The following is a 17,382-nucleotide window of genomic DNA, read 5'->3' as shown; positions in this document are numbered from 1 at the left end:
CTGAGGCCACACAGTTGGCGAAGAAGACTGGAAGTGATGCTGATGGATGGGCTATAGGACGACAGATTGAAGTAAAAAATGACCTCATTAAGCTCCCAGAACTTGCACTTGCATTGCCCGAGTGTCTGTGAGCAATATATGCTCATACAGACTAATGCAATCTGCAAAACGGGAGGGGCGTGTCTTCAGTATGATGGTGAAAAACGTCCTTCGTAATAAGGTGGTTTTGTCTCAGGACTATTGAGTTTGAGATCTGATAAAAGGCTTAAAGGATTAAGGGTTATTTTATTGTTTCAGCTCTAATATAAAGTGGAGCTGGTGTGTTATTAGTCGCGTCATGATTCCCAAATACCAACTCAGTCACACCAGCTCGTCCTCCTCTCGCTCTACTGATCGACACCAAACGGTGGGAATTGGATTATTTTATCCCGTTGTCTCACCTCACCCTTTTCCTTTTTTTTTCTTTTTTAATGGCGCCTTCTCGTTTGGTCCTCTGCACGCGGCTGTGGTCAGCGATTGGTGCCATCTGGCAAAGCCTACAAACATATGAGATCTAAATCATTCACGGTGCCAAAAGGCGGCGTGCTCTGCTCCGCGGGCTCGCGCTAAAGCTCTGGAAGGGTTCTCATGTCTCGGCACATTTTCTCTCCTTGATCAAAGCAAACAGGCCAGTGTTCTTGTGCGTTGTTGTGTGCTTGTTACCACCTTCTATTATTGTGGGGAGCATGAACAATTAGCCCTTGGATGGCTTTTTTTCCCCTCTCCAGTCTCGGGGGTGTGAAACTCAGTCCAAATAAGTTGTCTTCCAGGGGGCTTTGCGTTGATATTTTCCGTTCCATTTGGGTTTTTTATCTTCAACTTTGCTTAATTAATTTCTATTAAGGACATAGCCTGCAGACTAGTGTTTTAGAAGCTGACTGTCATGTTAACTGCCGCTGAATAAAAAATCTTCTAAATCTGATTGTATTGCCAGTAATAGACGGGTGATATCTGTAGCTTTCCTTTACCAATTATGGGTCAGTCGGCTTCTCATCTGATCAAATAAACAATTTATCGTGACTTCCTATATTTTTGGTTTTGTCCGACCAATAGTTTAACCTCCAAAATATAATAATGAATAAAATGTAATTGGAGCAACAGATTGTCAATGGAGAAACAAGATCCCTCTCAAAAAATGACAGAACTAAATAGTTGCCCATTCATTTTCTTTCAGTCGACTAAACATTAAGAATCTAAAATCCCTCATTTACTCTTTAAGCAGCCCATCTCCCTTCCCTCATCAGGAGAATCTGTCATTTCCTCTGGTCAAGAACATGTCTAAATGAGAAGGATGGCCCGAGACTCCAATGCTCTGAGAGTCCAATTACAAATGTAAAGGCTGTTTATCTGCAGTGATTTTTATTTCTCTTAAGCCACCAGCGACCATCAGATTTCTGCACTTTAACCCCCAAAACGCCAAGGAGCAAACGTTCCGATTACCCAATGAATAATTTATACCGTCTAGGTGGACAAGATTTGTTTCTAGTGAAACTAAATGTGGTTTCATCAAACCTCTGGTGTTTTTTGAACTCGTATAAAACTCTACATGGAAAATATTGGAGCCGCATTAGAATACTTCTTTCCTCTACTACGGTTTGCGATTTGCATGTTCTAATATAACGTGACACCATTTTATCCAAAACGTGACATGTTGGGCCCTTTATTTCATTCTTCCCGAGCTTGACTCAAATCCGATACACCAAAATCCGTTATTGGGGGAAGAAGAAGGGACCTAATGATGGAAAACATCATTTGAGACCTTGCCTGGTTTCGTCTGTGCTCCCTCTCATCAATCCGCTCAGTGAAGAAGCCCTCTTTTCTACCCAGCGCTTTCGCCCACAACTTGTTTTCCATCAACACCTCTCCCGCCATCCATCTCGTCCCCCCCTCGGCCCTCCTGGCTTCTCCCCCAGGCTGTAACCGGGTCCACCAATCCACACACCAACTCCCTTTAGAAATATCTAAAAGCTACAGTAATCTAGCCAAGTTGCATCGCCTTCGACTCGTGCGTCTTCAAACCCAAGCGGCAGAAGCTTGCTGCGCCTTTTTAATGTGCACCAAAAGTTTGGACACACTTGCTCACTGAATGAGAAAACGAGTCTGAACTTGTGTCGTATGTGTTGGAGCCAAGCGCTGAAATAAGCTGTCCACCCTTTTGAGTGGAAAACCCAAGTGATTTTTACCTCTGCCATTCTCTTATGTCAACTGGCATCAGGAGGCCTTCTAAACTAGACTCAAAGGTGCCACTCAGCCGTAAAGAACGCGTGACGGCGACAACTTGTACACAACCCCAGGGGCTGTTGTTTGTTGATGCCGCTGATTGTCGGCACAGGAAATCCACGCTGCGTCGCACAACCTAAGCAGTCAGAAACTGGGCGCAGAGAGTGGAATCACAATTAGACACACGGCACGAACGACACTATTTTAATGCTCAATGAGATTCTCATGGGACAGCCGCACTGTAGCTCACCCTGTTCTCTCAACTCCTTCTGAAGAGACACGTTGAAAAAGAAAATACTTTTTGGCTACTTCACATTTTTTGTCAGGGGGGGAAAAAAAAGTCCAAACGTATATATACTTTTTTTGGTCCATGCACATTGCAGAAGCAGTGCATTTTCCTTTCATTCTTCTTCCAGTGGAAGTTGTGTTTTAATGGCTGAAGCTAACCTGCGGCCTCACTCCACTCAATCCATCAGCTGCTCAGTGAGCGAGCCCTCCTCCGGGCTCCCATCTGTTGGATTTTGAAAAGTAGTCTGTTTTTATGACTTTGCCGCAGTCAAATGACGCTTCAACACCGCTGCTTGAAAATGTAACTTACTGGTGTAAAAGAAATACCTGCTAAACTTCACGTTAACAGACTCTTGATAGCGATGTATTGCTTTTATCTGGTTGAATAAAAATTGTAGTTGATATAAACCTTCAATGCTACAATTATTTATTATCTGCTGATTATTCATTAGTCGTAGGTGTAAGAGTAGCCATTAAAACTTCCCAGAGGTTCAACCATCAGAATCCTCTGATGATCCATTTTACTATCATTAATAACTAAAAAAGCATAATATTCCCATTTAGGAAGCTGTAATCTATGACATTTTGGCATTTTTGCTTTTGATTTCCAATGTAATTCTTTACTACAGTAATACAGTTAGCATTAATTAATAGTTTCAATTTTAAAATATACTGTAGATATTTATAAACCTTTATTTATAACCTGTACCTTTATTTTTTTTCTCTGGCAGTTTTCTTTCGCAGTCCTAAAGGGAATTTATTAATAGACTAAACCCTTTTTTTAACTAGATGGGATTTGCTGAAGGGCACCAATTTCACTGCTCTTCAGCAACCAAGACCATTTCAAAGTTACATCATACAAGTACCTTTTGTCTGCAGTTTGAGAGACTTGATGGATCAAAAGAAAGTCAATTTTTTTCCACTGCGATTCCGCATATTTCTTCCTAGTCTCCATGGCTCCGTAGTCTCATTAAATGCTGAACAAGCCTTTCTATTTAACGAGCACCTGCACACATCTGGATCCGGCCACTGCTGCTTCTCGCCTTTTTTGTATTCCGTTACCTCCCTCCTTCCTTCCTTGTTGTTGTCTGAGCGAGGATATCGTCCTTGTGCATGGGCGGAAGAACACGGTGACAACTTCAGGAGACCATCTTCACCCAGTTACACTTTGTGCACGTGGGACTCGACCGGGCGCGCACCCTCGCTCATTAAACCGCACTTAAAGCCTCCGTTTGACATGGACGACCTAATTATCGGAGCTTACAGTGATGCATTTGGGCATAAAGCAGAATAATGAAGGAGTCTATAGTGACACGTGGCAACCGGGGATCTAGACTGGCATTATCAAAAAGAATTACAAGGACACCACCCGTGTGAGGCATATTGACAGAATCTATTGAATCATTTCTTATTCATAACATCAGTGTTTTCAACATGCATGCTAATCAAATGGATCCAACGGGGAAACGCAGACGTTTGCCGTTCCGACTACAGATTCCCAGACTGCGCAGCAGGAACACGTCTCCGCTCTGTGATGCGTCAGTCGGTACATGTGTGTGTGCGGAGGCCGCAGGGTCCACTTGCCCGATGACGTTTGTATCAGCACAGCGGCGGCTTTGTTAACAGCCATTCGACGTTGCCCCCTCGGGGGTTTATGCTTTGTAGAAGAAGGGCTAATGTTAATCTGAAGTCAGCATGCTACATGATTAAGGGTGTCGAGTTCCCACGTTTGTCGTAACGCAACTGGACGCCGCTTGAGCCGTTTGTTGGAGGGAGGCTGAGGTTTTTAACGACAAATGTCACGTAGACAACTGCACTCCATTACCATTTAAGATGAGTTGTAGCTTTACATCTATTTCCGCTGAAACAATGAGTGAATTTAGCAATAAGTGCAGTGTCAGAAAAGAAATAGACATACTTTACTTATATTAACGAAAGAACGACTCATACATCCGCCTCAGTTTAATGAGCTGATGCAGACTTCGTTAAATGTGATGGCTTTCTTTCTCCTCTCGTTCACCATGTGGTGCAGACAGCAGGTATGTCTTGGCTCTTCCTTTGATTGCAGGAGGAAATGTGAAATTTTCTTTTCAGACATATAAAGTGAGTTTAATTGGATCTAAAAGGAGAAGGAAATACCAACGTGTGATGCCTGAGTAGGAGACTCTCAAAGCCGTACTTCTGGTGGTCAGCTGTTAAGACTTTGAAACCACATTGAAAACTCATCTCTCCTACTGCGTTCTCTCTTCAAGCCAGCGGAGAGAAGGGTTCACTTGGCATCAGATGTTCTCTCATGACTCCTGCCAACCATACCGCCATTAGAGAAAATATGAAGCATTGAAATAACGGCATTGACCTCTATTCTGAAAGCTTTGCTCAGGACAGCCCCAGACCATTATTCTTTAATGCTCCGTGACTCCGTGGAGGTCACTCCCTGCTAGAGTCTTGGATGGGGTCTCAAAAGCCTGACCGTACTCTGATGTGTCTCCATTAGGTTTCATGACCGGTGACCCGGTTGATGATGGCAGGAACGTGCCTGTCTGCACTCTGCAGACAGTGACAGTAAAATCCCCACACAGCTTTCATGCTACTTTTTATTGATGATGTTAGTGGGCTTTACATTTTCACAAGTGCCAGCTAAGGCATGTCATCTGCAGTGAATGAAAGCAAAGAAAAAGGAAACATTGTGACATTTTTTTTTAATTACTTTTTTGGATCTCCCAGTAAGATTGGTGCAATTAGCAAACGTCAATACTCTGTTAAGGGATAATGTATGTGTAAATTATCAAGTTTGTGCAAGGATTTTAGAGCTGAAACTAGTCGACAATTGTCAGAAACGCAATAAAAAAATGAAATGTAAGAAAAAGAAAATCCCATAGTCCAGCCTCTCAAATGATAGAAAATGTCTTTTCTTTTTCTCGTATCATTGTTGACTGAATATCAGAACACTAATCCTCGATGCAACGATAAGAAAATGGTGAAGAAATGTAGTGCTTGGGGTAAAACATTGTGTAATATTTATTGAGACAAAAGATCAGATCTGTGTGTGTGTGTGTGTGTGTGTGTGTGTGTGTGTGTGTGTGTGTGTGTGTGTGTGTGTGTGTGTGTGTGTGTGTGTGTGTGTGTGTGTGTGTGTCGCTGTTTAAGTCTTCAGTTGCTCACAAAAAGAGAGGCGGTAGCATGTCATTGATTCCTCCGTTGAGATTAGATAACAGATGTGTATACGTAGAAATAATGCATCCTACCTGTCATCTGTGTCTGGAGGATGTGGAAAAGCGAAAGCGCTCTCTACATCTCTTGCACTGTAATCAATCCGAGAAGCCTGTCTCACAAAGGGCCAAATGCTTCGTTGAATGGCTTCTGCATTCAGTCTGAACGCACACCCAGCTGATGCCAAGTGAAAAATGGAATCATTTTGTTGGTTTCTCAGACCTCAGATGTCTAAACCCTACTGAAATGTTGCAGCTTTCGATGTCTTTGCGGGAGGCCTGCTCCTGTGAGACCCGGCTGTACCTCCAGCCCCTCTTGTCACGACGTTGCACCGGCAGTCGTTACCGTGACAGAAAACTCAAAAGAGGGCCGCGTTGGATGGCGGAGGCGGGGCCAGATAAGAGTCCCAGCAAGTTCACTCAGCTGTTGACATCTCCTCACAGCAACTCCCCTGGTTCTAATTGGCGGCCGCTGATAAGGTTCCCGCGTTGTAATTGGCAGCTGCTGATAAGATGCTCCGAGCCGCTGCTGCAGCACGGTGCGATGACAGCCGGAGTGGGTGGGCGGACTGGGCTGAATCCAGGGCCTGAACCTTGTGTTCCACGGTTACTATTCCAGTCAGGGATTTCCATACTGGCTGAAGCCAACTTTGACACTAGAAAAATATGGTTTGAGGGCCCTGGACATGGACGCATTTTTATTCCAACACTTGTTTATTCCACATTTATGAATGTGCTGCCCAAAATAGTTTGAGGCAAATTTGGAAATATGTGAGCATTTCTGTGCTTCAATCGGAACTAGAAACTTAAATCGTGTCACAACTTTGTACGCGGGTTATTAATGGCTGTTGTTTGGCCACTGTCCTGAAGACACCACACCCACGTTGAATTCTCAATTGAGAAAACTCCCTAAAACGTTGACTCTTTTCAGACACTTTGGAACAGCAGAAATTATTTCTTCACACCGTATTGACGTCCCGCAGCTTTATTTGGAATCGCTTGGAGAGTTTTGGTCCCAATGTGGTCACAAGCGAGGTTGCTAACTTTATAAACGTGTTAAATGCCAAGCATGTAACGTACAGGTGACGGGAAGATTGCCATGATAAACCCTTAGTTTTGTAGAGAAACCCGAGGATTGAGACCATCTTTTTCAGGGGCTTTCACACAGGAAATGGATAGAATGGTCACTACTACACATAGCAGCAGTCTTTGTCTGTGAATGTTGAAAAGGAAATGATCAAACCACTGGGAACCTCTGTGATCCACCGGCTAAATCCTGTTATACAAATGCCTTTGCATAATGCATGGCGTGTACCAGACATCAACGAGCGCTACATCCAGTAATTAAGTGCAATTTCCACAACAGCGAGCTTCAAGAAAGACCCGACCTGCTTCCAATTGAGCTGACCTGAGTACCGTCTAATGTTGATGCTCACCCCCCCCCCCACCACCACCACACCCCGAGGGACCGGCTATGAAGGGGCTCTTAAAGCGAACAACAGTGCTCATGACCTATATGTGCCGTTTTGAGGTACATGCCACATTGAGCCTATTCATGTCATCCTCCGTGGTCCTGGGGGCAGCGGGCTTGTCATGTCACACAGATTCATATTTCTGTCGTACCCCAGTTCTGTGCTCAGGAATGTGCCGCTGACGCAGCTAAATCCGAGCCACTTATTTACTGTGGAAATCTCATTGCAATTGGTCGTGTTTTTAGGACGAACTCATACATTTAGCAGATGTGTTTGCTGGCCGGTCTCTCGGGCTTGAGCTGGAACAGCTGATGAAGAGCCGTTGCTCCTCTTTGTCTGTATCATATTCAAGCGCATACAAGCCTCGCATTGAAATGATTGTTCTCACTAGAGTAATTATGGTTGTGTTTTTTTTTTTTTTTTTTGCCAGCATGCACAATAAGCTTTCCCTTTTGGACAAACTACTTTGTGTGCTATCTTGCTACAGCTCTTAGCCGGGCTAATGAGAGGATCTGTGGCTGGGTATGAGTACTAACTGGGGTATGAGGGCATTTCACTCCGGGTTAGGTTTAAAGTTTAGGGTTGGGAAGACAAAACCCTCAGTTCCCAGGAGATCTAGGATGCAGGCGTCTCCAGCAGTATGCTGGCACTGTGTTTCAAATGTGATGGGAGGGGTTAAATTCCCCTTCACTTGTGATTAGAGTTCAAATAAAGAGTTGCATAAAATATTCACAGAGGAGCAAAAACTGTCCTTTTGTTGAAGAAACGTCTCTGAGAATTATCTGCTTTCAGAAGTGAGAATTTTTGCTGCTTTTCCCGGACGTGGTCGGGCTCTAGTGGTCATGAATTGGGCGAGGATTGAAACCCTGCCTCTATCTAGTAACTCCTGGTGGATGATCTGTATACTGTGGTGTCATTCTAGATTAGGTGCTCTAAAGATAGAAGGTGATATGAGGGTTTAAATCCGTCTGCATCCACTCCTTGAACAAATTCTATTTAAAGCCACTTCATTTGGTGTTAGGCAGCTTCTTGTTTAAAAGATACTGCCTTGACTTTAAAGGATATTTAATTTGTCTTTCCCTTTATTTTTAGGCTGAAGGCTGAATTTGGGGGGGGGGGGGTAGCATCTGTCATAGACTTGTAATTGTTTTACAGTTTACTGAAGAATCTTTCCAGCTGTCTATTAACCATGACCATCAAAGTTGTTGTTTTTTCTGTCATATTATAACAACATATAAGGGACTTACAGCACTGTAAGTCCTCACTACCCAAACAAAGAAGCTTTTCTTCTCTTGTTCTTGACAGTATAAACTTCAAAAGGAGAACGGAAAGCGGATTTAAAGTAGCTCTCCAGACGGTTTTCCCTCCTCGAGGGTGTCAAGCTGTCCTTCAAGCATCAATAGACCCCTCCTATATGTGCCTCTTGTACTAAACACGGCTGTGGGCTGCGTACTGAATACTTGTTAAACAGAAAGCTCCTACAAACTGGTCACAGTTTTCTCTTCCGTGACTGCAGGGTTCAGGGATTCTGTATTAAATGGAAAACACAGCTTTGTTTTTTCTGAAAGTCCAATCACCTCCGTAGTCCACGTTAATAGAGGTTGTTCGGGTTCTACATTTTTAAATCTGTGCCACCATCTTTGTCCTAACCTTCAGTCACCCGATGGGGATCTCCCTCTGGCTGCTCAGTGCGTCATTGGATGAAATATCCACATCGGCACTGTGTCCTTTCCTCGTTCTCATCCATTTGTTCTGGGGAAGAACGGAGCACACGAGGACATAAAGCACTGAAGAGGAAAATAATTGGGCCCCAAGAACTTCACTCTAGGAATCCTCTGCCTGTGCATCTTCTTAATGACAAATCAGGACCTTTTAGAATTACTATTGACTTATGAAGATGAAATTAGAGGGCAATGAAAGGTAACCGCAAGGAAACAAGGAGATGTTTGTACTAATTAAGTTAGTCGCGATAAAGATTGTTCTATTGATAAAATCAATTTTTCCGATTTTCAAATTAATTTGAACACGATGAAACTGATTTGGATCGCCCGGGTTGATCAACCCAAAAAAGCACTTCAGCGCTTACATGCGCGCAGTCACATACTGGATCAATTATATTGCACAACTGTTTGTTCTCCCATCGGATTCGCACTGGCTCTCTACAATAGAATAAAGTACGGTTTGGATCTGGCACATTGTTTTCACCCTAAAACTTGAGAATTTTCCCTTTTATTCTCCTCCTCCAAGTCTCGATGTAATTCATCATCAGTTGGCGGGGCATTCCTTCAAATGTTTTTATGGATCCTCAGTGTCCCGGCCTTCTGTTTTTTGTCTATTTCAGAGACATTATGGGACTGAGCCAACCTGAAAATGCACCACGAGGCCTTGTTGCACATAGGAGGGTAGTCCTTTTCTTTAAAATGATGAGAAAGAGAGATATGTAATCTAATAAATCCACCTGAAATAATTCAAACCTGGACAGATACTTCTGATTTCACTGGGGCACATTAGTAAAATTGATGTATTTGGTACAACATAAGGATATCAATCTAAAATGCATAGCGTACGGTTGATCTTTGGAGTGTTCACAAAATACTCACAAAATGACAAGTTGACAAGTGATGAGTAATCATCAGTAATGTGGGTATAATTACTTGGTACATTTACATCTAGCTCATCACATCACGGTAACGCAGCCTTAAAACAAGGCAAAACAAAGAGAATAAACTGCCCCGTACCTGTCAGAGTATCTCCGCCCACAGCCTGAGATCTACCTTCTGCAAAGGTGCATCTCATTTCCATTTAAGTATCTCCTCTAAACAAACAACACGCATCCAGGGAACTTGTCAGACTTCCTGTCGGATAAGACACTGATACAGAAAGACGTGCACATCCGGCGTCTGACAGGATGAAGTGTGGATGAAATAAATACTCAGATCAATAACAGATCCGCACATCAAGTAGCTGCCTTCAGACTGATTTCCTTCTTATGGCGGTTAATTATTTGTTTAAAAACTTTCTGTCCAAACCCTGCAAGTTTGAATATTACTCAAATAGACTTCTGAGCAGAGGCAGACTGGATTGGAACGAGTAGCACAAATGTCCATTCCCATCAAATGGACCCTGATATTTATTTTATTTTCCTTCACTAATGCACCATGTTGCCGAGTAGTTTCCTCATTAAAATAGTGCGAATTACCTCTGAAGGTTGGCGAGGAACTCTAACTGCTTTCATCCTTAGCTGCCTCTTTGATCCTGTTTATGTCTTTTCTGACCAAATCACTTTATGTCTCCATAACCTGTCTGTAAATCCCTGTGAATCACAGCTTTTTTCCCCTAAAAATTAATAGATGTTTTGTATTGAATCACCTTTATTCACTTCTGTGTCTCTACTTGTTAAATGTCCTGCTTTCCCTTGTTATTTTGCTTTGTCTGAGAATAGTTTGTTCTTTGGTGTGGGGCCCCGCAGGACAGCTGAAAGTCATGCAAATTGACTGCGATAAGTCATGTTCCGACGTAATGTATAATGGATGAGGTAGAGAGTTAAATTAATATAGTATGTACGTGGACCTAGCAGGCTCCTTACATTAACCTCGTCCATGTTTATCTAAATTTAGTAGCATGACATTCCTCGCTCCGGTTTGAAGTCTCAATAGATTAGCTCCTACAAAGGTTCATCCCCCTGTGAGTTTATCATATTACTATATATATTTTATTCACTTGGTGCAGGTGAAAACTTTGCTGCAGGAATTTTTCCCAATAACATTTTCAATTGGAATCTCTCCCATTCCTGTTTTAATTAGAAATACTACGTTTAAATATTCCATGTTTTTATTTCAGCTAAAGCTAATATGAATATCGTATATGTTTAAATCAATTCCTGCTATATTCGTTTTAGGGAATATATTATTAATATTGGTCATAGCTTTATCTTAGGGGCCAGGTTTAATTCCTCATGGGTTGTGTGGACTCCGGGAAAACTGAAACCCTGAAGGAACTGTAGGGGTGATGTTGTTTGGGGGGAGTGAATGTTGGGTGAGCAGACAGTCTCGGTCAGAAGACCCGAACGGGGAGTGAGAAAATGATGCAAGGCAGGTTGGATGTAACACCAGTAGTTTATTTCCTTTTTGTAGGCTTGATATTTATTCTGTGTGCTGCATCAAAAACATAAACAAAGAAACAATACAATAAAATAAAATAACGGAGTGGTCAATCAAACAACAAACAATCCTACATGGCTCCTGGCACATGTCTGAGAACAAAGGAATTGGTCAACATAGCACATGTCACAAAGGCGTCACAAAGGCATCACAAAGGCATACAAATTAAACAATCAAAAGGATATATTGAATTGACCACTCACGTTAACTTGAATATGCACACTTCAGGATACGCTGGTGTACTGGCAGGGCGTGGGAAAAGGTGAGCTGCCAGGGGAGCAGACTATTTATAGTCTCCGCCCCCTTAGCCATCAGGTGAAGCTTGATTGAGTCCAGCAGATTCACCAGTCATTCATAAAGAAATTAACAGAAAAAAAACAGGTTCCAGGGAGTCTTTTCAAACCCCGTAAAATAAATTTCAGTAACAGATTTGGGTTGTGGCATCTGTGCGAGCAGTGGAATTTATGAGGTCTCCACGGGCCTTTTGGGGTGGAAGCCCATAAAAAAGATGATGTTACTGTACAACAGGAGACCATATAAAAACAACGGTTATCAAAATAGTAGCTAATTAATCAAGCGCTTTCTCAAGCACTAATACCTCACATGATCTGTTCCACTTGTAAATTCTGACAACTTGCTGCTTTTCTATTGTCCTGTGTGATTGTAAAGTCTAATCCTTTATTGACATTTTGACTAAACAATCAATCAAGTACACAATTGGCGGTTTAATTGATAAGGAAAACCGTCGCTGGTCGCACCCTTTATGCCTCGCTCATAATTTAGTGTTGAACACATGCAGAGCACCATGCTGCTCCTCCTCCCACATCTAGTCCCGTCGAGATAAGCGTTGATGAGGTTCACGGTGTCAAAGCTAATTTCCGACTCGTCCATGTTATCTAATAAAAGTAATGGGGTGCTTTATTGATCCCTGGCTGCGTGTTCAGTGTAAACAGAGGCTTAAACGTAGTTCATCAGGTTGAAGCCGTTTTCTTTTTATGCACTCATGTATCACATAAATTACACGGCCAGGTTTCATCTCTTCCTTTCGCACAACTTTAAATGATCAAACAGCCAATTACCTCCCTCCTCTTCCCATGGTTGCTCCGGTAATGGAGTCTGTTTCTTCCCCGTCTCCAACACACTGTGTGTTAGATAAGATTGCATTACTCACAAATCAGTATTTACTGATGTGACAGCTCGGCCATCAGAAATGTATTTCAGATTCACTGCTGCTACCGCTGTCACTCATCTGCCCCCTCCAGTAGAGGGGAATGGATGCTGTGAATCATTTGCACATTAAAATAAGAAGCCATTTCTCCTGCCCGCTGGTGAGATCTGTTCGACTTGTTTTTTTCCAGTGTAAATAAAGAAGTCGTGAAATGCACATTACAAACAGAGCTCACCCGTCTCACAGATAGAGAGAAAGTATTTAGTTACGCCGTTCAGATCCATACTAAAAATAGCTGCTTGTAGATGTTACCTGTGTCTTTTATTAAGGATGCCTCCATTATTGATGCTTGCATTGGAGAGATTTGAGATCAATTTGTGTGTGTACCCCAAAGAGCATAAGATGTACTCATTCTTTTTGTCTCACCTGTTCAACCGATTAAAAGTGGCAGATATTATGAGAAATACAAGAAATATTCTAAATGTTTTTTATTTTTCTGATTGTGTGTGTGTGTGTGTGTGTGTGTAAGATTCAGTATCCGCCTTCGGCGATGTTTCAATCATTCATTTAAAGCCTGCTCATTTTATTCATGAGGCCTTTTTTATTTAGCGTTGATGTGATGTCTTAATTTTTTCCTCTAATGTGCGTAATACCTGCGTCATCACACAGGAAAGGTGCTGCATCTTTAGATGGCCGACTAACCAATTAAGGACTTTTCTAGAGAAAGATTTTCCCAAAGGTATAGTCTGGTACCGGCTTCAGAAAGAACACAAGAATCCAGAATCCAAATCCCCTTTCACTTTGATTAGAAAAATAGTTCATCAGTGTGAGCGTGGACATCTTGTTTATTAATGTGGTGAGTGAACTCTGCTCTGTTCGAGATCTCCTTTTTTTTTTTTTGTCCACCTTCATCCCTCTTTCTCCCGCCCGCCCCGTTATCGGAGTAATCTGTTCTTGTCTGTCGGCTCCCTCAACCCGATAAGGAGGGGGAAGAGTCGTGCTCGTGACCGGGAACGGATGTTCCCCCGCGACAACATTGACAACGAAACAAATGCCTCCGCTCCATTTGTATAAAATATCCCGCGATAAGGCGAAAGGAATTGAGGTTGTTTACCATTCTGCACAGGGAGATGGGGAGATAAATGCTGATGTCCACGCCGTGCGTCTGTTTCTCTCTCCTTGATATACAATAGTATGGAATCATAGATAAATAAAGTGGTTATCGTGTCGGGGGGGTTTACGGCTCTGCAGCCCTCGGTGTGCACTAGCGTTGTTGTTGGCGGGTGCGATGTTTTTAAAAAACAGCCGTCTTCAGCATCTAAGGAAATGTAATTACACATCTAGCTGTAGTTGCAGAGTTAAAGATCATTGGAGTCACGGCAGAGCATCTTTAATTTGCTATCAGGTCATTAGTATGTTCTTCAATCCTTCTAAACGTGGATTTGTTGGGATGACTTCCTAGACTGTTGATTTATATTTTCCATCACTCAAATGGAAACAGAGGCAGCAGGAGGTGCTTTTAATCGACCTCAGGACTCGACGGTCTTCGTTCACAGGGCAAAGTAAAGAAATGTTGCTGCAGAGCTGAAAACATTGAAATATCCTCATTTTACTCATTGAGGGGCAACGTACGATCATGACTCTTCCCTGTGGTGCAGCCCTAAATATTGTACGTCAAATCTGCCATTGATCACGTCAGAATGAGGCTTTCTGCACGTCGGATGAGCAGCTTACTGAGTATTCAGAGTCCTGCGGAGGACGTATAGGATTTTGTGCTCTTTGACTAGCAGGACTAAATCATAGGTTCAACAAACTTTTTTTTAATCAGCGGGCCGCTGGTTGCACTGAAGGAGTTGGACTGTGCATTACTCTTTGGGGTGTTTATCCGATCCAATTTGGGGAATGTAATTCGATTGGACAACCTGTGCTGTGGCCGCCGTATTAAAGCGGCGGTATCCCGTTAAACAAAACGCCAACATGGGTTCACTCCCAGCCGTCAAATCTCAAGGTTTGCAGCTCATTTCTTTCGGCAGGTCTTTAGGTATCCGCCGTTATAATGACGTTTTAAAGTTGGCACTGTCCCATTGAGATTCTCTGAGGCCTGAGGATTTTCTCTCACCCTTCTTCTGGAGGGTAAAGGTATGAAGGCATCGCTCTTCAACTGTTAATAACTCCTGCCTACACATAACATTACTTCTGTGGAGTTTTCTTCTAAGCAAGTAAAGTAAATCCTCACATCCTTGAGGACCGATGAACAACATTTTCAACGCGGTAAGATTTTTGTTCACCTTTTGTCTTCTAGTTTATTGTCTCTTATCACCACCTGTAGATCTGTATTCAAATGATATCGACAAATTCACGGTTTCTTCATGGAATATCAGTTTATTGATGCAGTTACCAGACAGAAATACAATAGTTACCTGTCAAACGTATGTGCCCGTTGTATGGTCCTATAACCAGGCAATAGCACTCTAACAAAAACATTTCTCCATAGTTGCGTCCAACACGCTGCATGATGAGCTGTGACATGTGGTCAACATCCGCCTCCGTCCTGGCAGGAGCTGCATTTTCCTCTCTGAACTCAACTCTTTATTAGCACATTTATTTATCGGAGCGTAACGAGGAGATTGAAAGAGAAATGGCAGCGGGTGTTTTTCACACTTTTTCTTCTCTCCATATATATATATATATGTATATATATATATATAAGGAGAGAGCGAGCAGAGAAAATCTATATCTATCTCATTGAATGAGAAAATGTGTCCAAACTCAATCTCCACTGAGGGTTGGCTGTCTCCAGGCCACTTCTGTCATCTTTACATCTTCACTTTGTTGTCGTCTTTTCCTAAATGAGATGTGGTGTAGTATAACACTCAGGGCCCTCTTCACAGTGCTACCACTAATCACCAGACCCCTACCATTTTAATCATAATTAACAGATCAAAGAAGTGGAGAGAAGGGCAGTCATACATTATTAAACAGACTCTGCTTGTGCGTCTGTGTGTGAACGCTTGTGTATGTTGGGCACGTAAGTATTAATCTAGTTATCTGTAAGGGCACATTTCTCATTTCATAGTAGGCTGTGATAAAGTAGCACAAATGCTCCCCTAAACTGGGTTTTTCTACTGATGCATACTTTTGCTCTTCCCCACATTGTGATGGGACTCGTTTTTCCCAGAGGACCCTTAAAGTGCGGCTCCGTTGTGCCTCCCTACTCAGAAACACGCATAGACAAACGCACAAAACTTGCATTCAGGATTAGGGTCAAAGCGTCAGGGCGTCTTGGAGAGCATTTTGTTCTTTCCATCCTTACAAATGGCTAATAGCAGAAATCTCCAGTTTCATTTTTTTTTTTCACCTGGTTGTCGAAGTGAGGAAATGTAAGCTCATCTTTCCACTTAGCCACATTTGGATCGGCGCTGTCATTATATTGTACACTAATTGTAGTTTTTTTTTTGTTCCATTCCTACTTTGTTTTAATGACTCATCAGATGCCTGCGCTCGTATTCATTGCCGCAATTATGAAAGTTGAATTTGAGGTCGCTTCCTGTTTCTATTTTGTCCCATCGGCATCGCATCAATCTGTTCGAAGTGACCTTTCCTTTCTTCCGTTGTCGCCGACCCTCATCTTTTTAGCAACCCTCTTGAATTCCCTCTCCGGGGGCTGTAATAAACCTGTAGTTAGCTGTTAAAAACCATGTGCATTTTAGACTAAATGGCCCCGAGTGTCTCTGCCTGCTGTTGGGTCTTGCAGCCAATGGGCCTTAAAATGACTTAATTTCCTATCTGCCTCCTGGGGGAGCTTTTAGGGGAGCTAAAAGCCGTTCACAGCCCTCAGAGAGTGAGTATCCGGAAAGCCTTGGGCTGCCGTGGGCCCCAGCTAAATCAAAATCACTATCTTTTTAATTGCCATGGGCATAATCGCCGCAGAAATAAATGCCATATACCCTAATTTCTAAAAGTCTAAAGTCTACATACAACTGCTTGCTTCGTCCAATCAACGGTTCTTAATGCAAATATATTTGGTTTCATAGAGTGAAGAGAACCAGAAAAAATACATGGAAAAGATTAAACTAGTTCATTTCTGCCCTTCTACCAGGTTATCAAAATAGTGTCGGTCAATGTTGGTTTATACAATTATTCCTTGATTTGGAAACTGCAACCAACAAAATGCCTTGAATGAGAATGTTGACTTCCTTCCAGTAGAGACACTTGTGTTTCTGTGAAGGTCTCAGCTCCTCATGATTAATTACATTGTTCGGTTTATATCATTTGAAGTGATACATCTCATGCTAAACTAAGCCACCAGGTGAAAATAATTAGCCTTTTTTCTATTTCCATCTGCATTGCTCTGATACATTTAACCTTGGAATAAACAAGGAACTGCCGGGAACCAATTAGGTACTTTTTTATTGCATGCAGACACTTGGCTTCAAAGCAGTAAAAGCAAACCGTTCTAACCAATGTTTTCAGTTAAACTGATTTACCCTCATTGATTACCTTATTGGCTTCAACGTCCCCGGATCCTATTCCCCTTCTCTGTGGCAAGGTTAACTTGTGTGCGTCGGGGCGTTTTCCTGCTTGTGACTGAATCGCTGTGTGGATTTTCTCAGCAGCTGTTTGCTATTCCTCCCTCGGGTCTTTGCTATCGATGTGATGTGGGATGGTTCCCTCTTAAAGGAAGCCAAGGCGCAGTCCTGCCCTCAAGGTCACTTTCGCCGCACCGAAATCAAAGGCCCTTCGGTGAATGACAGAGCTGCAAGTCTGACAAATATAATTAAGTGTGTGTGTGTGTGTGTGTGTGTGTGAGAGAGAGACAGACACTG

General features: G+C 42.6%; 1 protein-coding gene across 10 annotated transcripts in view; it reads left to right on the top strand.

Moving 5' to 3' along the window:
• enox2 (ecto-NOX disulfide-thiol exchanger 2) overlaps nt 1–17,382 on the top strand; it is a 123,527-nt gene that overhangs the window by 62,958 nt on the left and 43,187 nt on the right. The window lies entirely within an intron of this gene.

The sequence above is a fragment of the Gasterosteus aculeatus genome, chromosome 4 (genome assembly GCF_964276395.1).
Source record: "Gasterosteus aculeatus chromosome 4, fGasAcu3.hap1.1, whole genome shotgun sequence".
NCBI classification, from domain to species: domain Eukaryota; kingdom Metazoa; phylum Chordata; class Actinopteri; order Perciformes; family Gasterosteidae; genus Gasterosteus; species Gasterosteus aculeatus.
This window is presented reverse-complemented; position numbering and strand designations above follow the sequence as displayed.